The 7539-nt window shown below is 45.7% G+C and overlaps 1 non-coding gene across 1 annotated transcript; it reads right to left on the bottom strand.

The window, feature by feature from the left end:
* Positions 1-6908: 6908 nt before the first annotated feature.
* On the bottom strand, positions 6909-7046 carry LOC114813060. The gene has a single exon (XR_003760672.1). It is a non-coding gene; the product is annotated as a small nucleolar RNA SNORA7 (small nucleolar RNA).
* Positions 7047-7539: the final 493 nt, after the last annotated feature.

Raw genomic sequence — 7539 nt, forward strand, 5'->3', positions numbered from 1 at the left:
AAGAGCATTTCAGCGTGCATAAGTAGCAAGAAAACAAACCTAAAATGAAAATTATCTAAATTGCAATAAAACAAGATGAAGGGCTCCGAGTTCTCAGTCACAAGTCAAGAAAGAGATCTCAGAATCACTGTTGACTAGTCTTCTAGCCCACCAACCCAATGTTCAGCAGCCACCACAAAACCAAATTGGATGTTGGACATCATGAGGAAGGGGTTAAAAAACAAAGCAAACCACTTACTATGTGTCAAGCACTGTTCTAAGCACTGAGATAGATAGAAGCTAATCTGGTTGGACATACACCCTGTCCCACATGGGGCCCAGGGTTTTAATCCCCATTTTACAGCCAAGGCAACTGAGGCACAGAGAATTATGTGACTTGCCCAAGGTTAAACAACAGAAGATGTGGTGGAGGCAGGATTAAAAGCCAGGTCCTTCTGATTCCCAGGCCTGGGCTCTATCCACTAAATCATGCTGTTTCCCGTACTGTTCAGGTTACAGTGAACAGTAGGTGCAACATTTCTAAATTTACACTATTTCAGTCTTAAAATAAATCCGTTTTGACTTTACAATACTAGTCCCCTTAATGGCATCAAGGGGCAAAGGGGTTGAGGGGAGTGGGGCACTGGGAGTTTCAAGAGGGAATTAGAGGTCTAGAATCTTTGGTGAGGGCAATCGGCCTGGGAGTAGATTAGAGAGGAGAAGTAGTAGTGCTGAGAGGAAAGGAGGACAGAGTTGAAGGAGGGGAGGATGGACCTGAAGTGGACAAAGTCAGCTTTGCCTTGTCTCATGCTGTCTGGTTGTTTCCGACCTATAGCGATTCCATGGACCCATCTCTCCCAGAATGCCCCACCTCCATCTGCAATTGTTCTGGCAGTGTTTTCTTGGTAAAAATACTGAAGTGGTTTACCATTGCCTTCTTCTGTGCAGTAACCTGGAGTCTCCACCCTGACTCTCTCCTGTGCCGCTGCTGCCCAGCATACGTGAGTTTTGACTGGTAGCAGATTGCCCTCCACTCGCTAGCCGCTGCCCAAACTGGGAATGGAATGAAACTCTCCAGGTGCGATTGTGAGAGCAGAAAGTCAGCTTAGTGCCTTAGTTCAGCTAACAGCAGAGCGAAGGTGTGTTAGGGGTTGTGGTTTGAGATTGAGGTTTCAAAGTTGGTGAGGCCAGATTAGAGACTGTAGAATGACTAATGATGATGAGATCCCACGTGTACCCAAATTGGTTGGTGGGTGAGGTGGGGTGGAGGAGGAGGTCAGCAGAGTTAAGGAGTGAGAGGAAGCAGGAGGCTGGGTGTGTCCAGGTGGATGCTGAAGTTCTCAAGGAGAGCAGCTGTGTGAGGCTGTGGCTTCTGATGTGGGTTCAGGCCAAAGATCGCAAGGTTGGCTCAGATCTTCACATGGTGGATGAAAACATGAATCAATCAATTAATTGTATTTATTGAGTGCTTACTATGTGCATAGCACTGTAATAAGCCAGGAAGACAAACGATATCACTGGATTCGAAAGAGGTTCAAATAAACATATGGACAGCCAATCTAAAATTGGTGACCAGGAGAAAAATTGGGAATAAAGAGAGGAAATTTTAGGAATGTTAGATGGTACATCCCTAAACATAAGATTGCAAACCAAAGTTCCAGTTGCCACTGTTGGAGTTGGACAGAGGGCTAGGTGAGCTATCGGGCTGACTGGTAATGGCATTTTGGGCAGCCACTTCGAAAAATATAATGATTTCCTAAGACATTATTTGAGAAGGCCAGGTGGTTTTATCTCTCCTAATCATTGGATGTGGATATGTGTGCATAAAGCCCTTGACATGTTTAACCTGCATTTCCTTCTAGCGGTAAACAGGAATACCCTTGCCCCAGAGAAATGACATGCCACCTTCTCCTTGGTGACAAACCTACTACATTCTCTGCTCTGAGAGGGCACTCTCTTCATTGATCTCAAGAAATTCATTCATTCATTCATTCAATAGTACTTATTGAACGCTTACCATGTGCAGAGCACTGTACTAAGCGCTTGGAATGTACAATTTGGCAACAGTTGGAGACAATCCCTGCCCATTGAGGAACTTACAGTAAATCCCATCTAGCCCCGAAGAGAAGAGAAGCAGTGTGGCCTGGTGGATAGACCACTGGGCTGGGAGTCAGAAGAACCTGGGTTCTGATCTCAGCTCTGTTGTGTGACCTTGGGTAAGTCTCTTCACTCCTCTGTGCCTCAGGTACCTCATCCAGAAAATGGGGATTAAGCCTGTGGGCACCATGTGGGATGGGGACTGTGTACAATCTAATTAGCTGCTATCTACCCCAGTGTCAGAAAAAGCAGGGACCTCTATGACCATCTTTGTCAAAATCACTCTCAAAATTATTTTCACCTCATCCAAACCCACAGAGCTGAAATTTGTGTTGCCTGAGGTCCATGCAAGGTTCATTTTATCTAGGCTTCCCTTAAGATTGGAATCCCTGGCTTACTAATGACTGTGAGGTCCACACTGCCCTAGAGAATGCTTCATGTAGGACAGGGACTCTGTCCAACCTGATTAACGTGCGTCTACCCCAGCGCTTAGAACAATGTGTGGCACACAGTAAGCACTTAACAAGTACCATTATTATTATTATTCATCTTGCGCCTTTCAGAGCTTGGCCTGCTAGTCCCTGTGGAATTTTCCATATGTCACGTGCAACATCACCTAAGATTCTTCACGCCTTTTTATTGTCACAACCATTCTGGCTGTCCAGACGGCTGGGTTTTTAAGACCCACACATCTGCATCTGAAGAACAGGCTTAAAATCTGAAAGCCTATCAGATGGCAGGTGGCAGGGTTGTTTTCAGCTTGGCTTCTCCTGGTGAAGTTTGTTAACATTGGTAGTTAAGAAAGCTTACCACTGACCTACTCGAATTTCACCTTCCTTTAAAGACAAAGAGGAAACTAGGGACCTGTAGCTAGCTCCAGCTTCACCACCTGAATGAGAAGGTATTGAACAAGGGAGCCTGAAAACAAGGTGAATGCTTGCTAAGCCCTTATCAAATTCCACACTGAATATTTAAAAAGCTGTGGTCTATGGCAGCCCTGGGCCTAACAGGCAGGGTTATCTCAGTCTTTATTGCCTTGGCACTCTCATATTTGAGAAAAAACCTCTACCCAATATAAGAGATTCCTTGCCTTTTCCATCTAACACAGCTCTCTCAACCCTTGCACCTCTATTGATCTCACATCGCACTTCCTCTGCTCCTGTTGCTACTGTTGCAGAGAGCTGTTGAGAGAAATCCAGGTTCCGTGCCAACTTGGGCCAATTCAATCAATCAATCAATCATTCAATTCGGTGCAGCCCTTCTTGCTATAACTCTGCCCTCTCTTCCACTCAGCAACAGTTCTTCTCCTCCTTCATCAATTCCACATCTACTGTCCCCGCACACTATTTCAGAGTTCCAACTCCCTTCTGAAACTCCCCGCATTCCCACTTTCCCCCTCTATCACCCCCGATAATCTTGGCCACTGCTTTGTTGGCAAAATCGTAGCCATCAAGCTAGAGCTCCCCAAATCTTCCCTTGATCTCCTCAGTTCCCTTCCACCCCCTCCACTTTCTCATCCTTCTCCAGAGTTCTCAAGAGTACAGTACTTTGCACACAGTAAGCACTCAACAAATGCAACTGAATGAATGATTGAGATTGCCTGTCTGTTTTCAAATCCCCCCTATAGACCTGAGCCACCGTCCCCATCCCTAACCAGCTTCTAAAAACACTTGCACATACTTTCTCTTCCTTTCCTGACCATGATCTTCAACCACTCTCTTCCTGATGGCTCCTTCCTTCTGCCTTCAAACCTATCTATCCCTCCCCTAGCCTTAAATACACACAAACAAAAAAACCTATTAGTTCCTCACTGCATTATCCAGTTATCCCCCATCTCCGTAATCAGTCCATCAATCAATTAATGGTATTTATTGGGCACTTTCTGTATGTAGAGCATTGTATTAAGCGTTTGGGAAAGTTCAACAGAATTGGTCAACATGATTTCTCCCTTGATGAGTTTACCCTTCTTTCGTTCCTGCCCAAATTGCTCAAATAGGTTGTCTCTACTGGCTGCCCTAGCCTCCACTTCTTCAAATCCCTTCTTAATCCTCTACAGTCTGGTCTCCATTTCCTTCAACCCACTAAAACCACTCAAAGATCACCAATAACCTCTTTCTAACCCAATTTAATGGACTTTACCACCTCCTTAGATGCTTGGCTGCTTTCAACACCATGAACCACTTCCTTCTCCTGGAAACGCTAACTAACCTCAGTTTTACTGACCCAGTTCTCTACCGGTTCTCTTCTTACCGCTCAAACTGATCCTTCTCAGTCTCTTTTGCCCTCTTCCTCTGTCTTCCACCCGATAAGGTATGTGGGACCCTCAGTGTTCTGTTCTGAGTCCCTTTCTCTTCTCCAGCTCCATACCCTCCGATGGGGAGTTCATCCATTCCCAAGGCTTCAACTACCACTTATAAGCAGATGCCTTACAAACCGGCCTGGCTTGCCCTGAAAGCTCTCTCTCTTCAATCTTGCCTTTCGTCTTCCTTCCAGGACGTCTCTATACAGATGTCCTGTGGACACTTCAAACTCAGTATGTCCAAAACTAAATTCCTCATCTTCCCTCTGGCTTTCCCATGAGGCAACACCACCATCATCTCTGTTTCTCAAAACTGTAATCTTGGGATTATCCTCGACTCCTCCCTCTTTTGCAACCCTCATCTTCAGTCTGGCACCAAATCCTGGCAGTTCTTCCTCCACAGGATTTCCAGAGACGATCCCTTCCTTTACATCCAAATGACTACCAGGCTTATCTAGGCACTTGTCATACCCAGGCAAGAACACTGTGAGCCCATTGTGGGCAGGGAATGTTTCTCTTTCTTGCTGAATTGTACTTTCCAAGCACTTAGTACAGTGTTCTGCACACAGTAAGCGCTCAGTAAATACAATTGAATTAATGAATGAACACTGCATCAGCCTCTTTGCTATCTTCCCGTCTCCAGACTCCTTCCCGTTCCAGTCCATTCTTCACCCTGTTACTCAGATCATTTTTCTAAAATGTCTTTCTTCCCACTCCTCAAAAACCATCAACGGTTGCCCATTCCTCCCCATATCAAGCAATGGGCTAGGTATGAAACAAAATTTATGCTAAGAAGATTATGGTCCTAACCACTAGGAGTTTACAATCGGTAGTTGTGGACAACAAAGATGACATCATACAATGAAACTTGGACACTACAGACCAGGCCTCCCCAAGAGTAGTTAAGCAGGACAACAAGCTGCTTTAGCTGGAAGGGTTGTGCCAGGCAACCCTTGCAGGGCGCCGGTTCGGTCACACAGCCCAGTCCAGACCAGCCCTGTGGGCCACTTCCTTCCACTTGAAAAATATTCCCGTAAAATAAGGTTTCCTGTTTCTCTTGTTTTGGTTGCTTCAGGTTCTGTTTAGGTTTGCGGGAGGTCCCGAGTGGGGAATAAAAAGAGAGTGAGGGCCCTGTTTAAGGAAGGCAATATCCAAGGTTTAACCATTCTCCCTGTTGACAGTTTTTTCCCTTATCTAACCTAGAGACCTGTTCCTGCAACGTCAAACCCACTTCCACATTGCCTCCCTCGGTAGAGATGGTCACCATTCTCTGGGCAATTCCCTTTGTATCCTTCATATGCCAGCCCTTGATATTGTCATGGAATCAATGACTTTCAGGAGGGATTTAGGAAAGGAAAATGTGGTTAAGAAGGGAGAGCAAGAGAGGCTAGGGCGGAAGAAGTTTCGAGACAAGAGTAGGCGGGAACCCGAGGAAGCTGATTAGAGTGATGGGAGCACTTGGGGAGGAAGGAAGTGACAGAGGAGGTTTGAGCTCACTATAGGGCTTTGAAGGCAGTTCGATTCAGAAGAGGAGGAGGGATCAATGAAATCAAAGAGGGCAGTGATGCAACCTGACTGGTGGAAAAGAAAAATGAAATCCAGGTTCTGAGCCAGGCTGCCGGCCCTAACACCATGGCAATCACTCCACTAGCCCAGGTGGGCCAAGAGGATGATCTCTGCCTCACGGCAAAGGCTGAACAACTGCTTTCTTTAGCTCGGCTCCTGAAGACTGGTACTCGGTTTATCAGCTGGCAGCAGAGAGGCTGGGGGCACCTGAGGCGGTGAATACAATTGCCATCATTTGCATCCATTAATTCATTTGCTTTGATACACGTGGAGTTAAGAGCTCTTTGAACTAGACCTGCATGATTTTGCAAACTGTGGGCAAATTAGTAAAACTCAGATGCTCTATAAGATGTGTTGCCCTGGTTCTAAAGGTATTAATGCTGTGTACCCCTTAAGTTCTTTGATTCTCTCCCCACCCAGCCCCACGTCACTTATGTACACATCCGTACACTCTGCCATTTCCCCTATTTGTAATTTATTTCAATGTCTGTCTCCTCCACTAGATTGCAAGCAGCCTGTAATCAGTCAATCAATCATTGGTATTTATTGAGCACTTACTAAATGCACTGCACTGTACCTTATAAGCACTTGGGAGAGTTCGATACAATAGAATTAGCAGACACATTTCCTATGAGACAGGAATCGTGTCTACCAAATATATCGTACTCTGACAAGTGCTTAGTACAGTGTTCTTCACACAGTAAGCACTCAATAAATATTATCGCTCGACTGATACTAAGCACTTGTCTTATACCGTCGAGTCGTTTCCGACTCATAGAGATACCATGGACACATCTCTCCCAGATCGCCCTGCTCTCCAACTGCAATCGTTCTGGTAGTGTATCTGTAGAGTTTTCTTGGTAAAAATACAGAAGTAGTTTACCAGTGCCTCCTTCTGAATAGGAAACTTGAGTCTTCGCCCTTGACTCTCTCCCGGACCACCCCTGCCCAGCACAGGTGAGTTTTGACTTGTTGCAGATTTCCTTCAACTCGCTAGCCACTGCTCCTGTTAGGAATGGAATGAGTATGCCTCTGCTTCACTCTCCCTCCCGTAACTGAGACTGGTAGAGTACTGGAAACTCTCCAGGTGCTACCCCGAGAGGGATACTATGCACTTAGGAGAGTATAAGAAAATAAAAATAAAATGGATGAGCCTGTTCTTGAGGATTTTACAGTCTAAAAGGAGTGACAGACGGCAGCAGGTAGACATAAAAGGGGCTCCTTCCCCTCTGTCTTCAAACATGCCCCACATCTCTATCCTTGTCTGGATCCCACTGCACCATCCAACTATCACCCCTTCTCCCTTTTCCCATTCCCATCCAAATTCCTTGAATGGGCTGTATATACCCACTGCCTCAATTTCCTCTCCTCCAGCTCTCTTATTTGATCCTCTACAATCCCTCCATTCATTCATTAGTATTTATTGAGTGCTTACTATATGCAGAGCACTGTACTAAGTGCTTGGAATGTACAATTGGGCAACACATAAAGACCATCCCTGCCCAAGGATGGGCTCACAGTCTAAACGGGGGAGACAGTTTCTGCCCTCTTCACTCCACTCAAACCGCTCCATCCAAAGTCACCAGTGACATTCTTCT

This window comes from Ornithorhynchus anatinus, chromosome 6 (assembly GCF_004115215.2).
Source record: "Ornithorhynchus anatinus isolate Pmale09 chromosome 6, mOrnAna1.pri.v4, whole genome shotgun sequence".
In the NCBI taxonomy this organism is placed as follows: domain Eukaryota; kingdom Metazoa; phylum Chordata; class Mammalia; order Monotremata; family Ornithorhynchidae; genus Ornithorhynchus; species Ornithorhynchus anatinus.